Source organism: Oratosquilla oratoria, chromosome 25 (genome assembly GCF_046742065.1).
Source record: "Oratosquilla oratoria isolate Oo_2021 chromosome 25, ASM4674206v1, whole genome shotgun sequence".
NCBI classification, from domain to species: Eukaryota; Metazoa; Arthropoda; class Malacostraca; order Stomatopoda; family Squillidae; genus Oratosquilla; species Oratosquilla oratoria.
The window spans coordinates 48,539,231-48,541,730 of NC_134801.1; positions in this window are offsets into that span (position 1 = coordinate 48,539,231).

A 2,500-nucleotide genomic window follows, 5' to 3' on the forward strand; every position below is an offset into this window, starting at 1 on the left:
CCGTGGTCAAGGTGTTTGCAGCAACAGAGGTAAGGAATTCTTCTTGTTCCAAGACCACACTGGACTAATCTTCAGCCTTGGTGAGACCACAAGAGGCCGCACAATCGCCTCCACAACCGCTACCACAACCATCCCCGCATCAACCGTCCTCCCTACACCCTCGTTCTCGTCGTCTTGGCTATTGCAGACAGGCCGTTGTCGTTGTCGTAGTGATAGTGATCGTTGTCAACGTCAATGCTGTTATCGTCGTCATTATCGTTTATATGTTTGTTATTATTTGTCTGTTTATTATTATTTGCTTTTCATTTGATATTATTTATCTGTCAATTTATCATTATTCACTATTTACCTGTTTGTTTATTATCTAACTATACCCATGCATTTATTTATTTCATTATTATTTACATTATTTTGATTTTATTTATTTATCTATTTATTTATTCATTTATTTATTTATCATTATTATATTTTTTCGCATCTCGGTATGCTCCTCATTTGTGATCCTTTGTGATCACCATCATTGTCATCTCCATCGTCATCGTCATCATCATCGTCGTCGTCGTCGTCATCATCATCATCATCATCATCATCATCATCATCATCATCATCATCATCATCATCATCATCATCATCATCATCATCATCATCATCATCATCATCATCATCATCGTCATCGTCATCATCATCGTCGTCGTCGTCATCATCATCATTGTCATTGTTATCGTCAGCGTTCTCGTTATTGTGGCCGTTGTTGTCATCGTTATTGTCGTCATTGTGGTCATCGCGCTCGTCTTCGCTGTCACCACCTGCGGCATAATACGGTACGAAACAGAAAGCGAGCCGGCGATGGATGGCAGAAGTGGGAGGAAGGTTGTTCAAGGACGAAAAGTGACTTTTTGGAGGACGGAAGTAGCGAGTCGAGGTCATTCTCAGTGTTGGGTCACTGTCAAGATCGTGCGAACAAGGTGGAAGGTGAGGAGCCTACGCCAGGAGGCGCTGAGTAGCTGCGGCCGAAGCCCTATTATGCGCTTGGATTATTGGGGGCAAGTAACTACAGTCGCAGTTGGAAATAGGAGAGGATTTTAGGATCTGAACTCACAACTAAGCGAATACTAGACCAGCACGCTTCCGACTACGCCACCAGCGTAATAATAAATGCAGAATCTGCCACTGTACTTGGTCACCTAAAGATGAAGATTGTTGGGCAGTCGGAGGCGCTCACCTTGGACATCAACTCTTTTTACTGCCACTGATGATTTGTACCTTTGTTCTCTCCAACGCCAATCAATCTATTCAGGCGACGTCATCCTCATTTCTCCTCGAAAAAAATTAAACCTGTCTTCATCAACCTTTCGTTGCTATGGACGAGTTATGCATTTGTTCTGATTGGCAGCAGGCAATTCTACTCAGCCAAGGGAAGCTACCTCCGCATTTAAAGGATTGAGTCCCTTCTTTCGAGATCTTCCTTGGATAGTGACCCTTAAACGATGAGGGGTTTTGCTCAACTGAGTAATTTTGTCTGGCGGTACCTAGAAAAGGCTACACAAGAGCGATAGCCGCCTGCGAACTAATCAAGATAAGTTCAAGCCCTCAATCGCTTTGTTCATATATTTCTACCGTCTCTCTTTCCACTCTTTTCCTCTTTACCAACGCTGCCTCTGAGATCCTCCAATTGCTCTCCCCTCAAATCTTGTATTCATCTTCGTTACCGAATGACCTCAAATATCTGCATCCAGTAGTTTCAGCACATGATTTTAAGTAGTATTCATTCAAGACTATTTACGAGCACATGATGAAGAAAACCGCGAAAGCTCTCCTCTTCCTCGTAAACACGTGTTTTATGTTGTTAAATGTCTTCCTTCATACATTTGCAAATTAGTCTTTCACCCCAGACGACCCTTTTGCTCCTTTCACTATTGCCTCCCTATCCCTACATTCTCCTATACCTCTAGTTTTATCATTCATCCTATCTATTTTCAACTTTGAGCAAAATTACCACGAAACTATGTTCTAAGTCTTCTTCCTATAGGATTCAATCTATACAGCTAAATTCTTATCACCTACTTACTGTTTATTTCATTCTTAACTTGAAGCATCCTACAACTCACACACACAGACACACACACACACACACACACACACGCTCGCGCGCGCGCGCGCGCGCTCGCTCATCCCGCCATTATGCCGGTCCCCCCCCCACACTTACCAAAACACAAACGCATACCATAAAATATATATTTGCACACATGCCGAGGTTCTAATACTTGGTGCTACCTCCCTACCTCCCTTATGCTTCACTACGTCCCTCAGCCGTTTAGAAGACTCACACAAATTCCTGAGGGTCTGGGGAGTTATATTAATCCATGCTTTACGTACAGCAGACTCGAGCCGTGGAATAGAACTAACATCCTTGCCCATCAAACTTCGATTCACTATTGACCATAGGTTTTCAATGGAGTTCAGGTCAGGGGAATTACATGGCCAGTCATTAAAGAAGCTT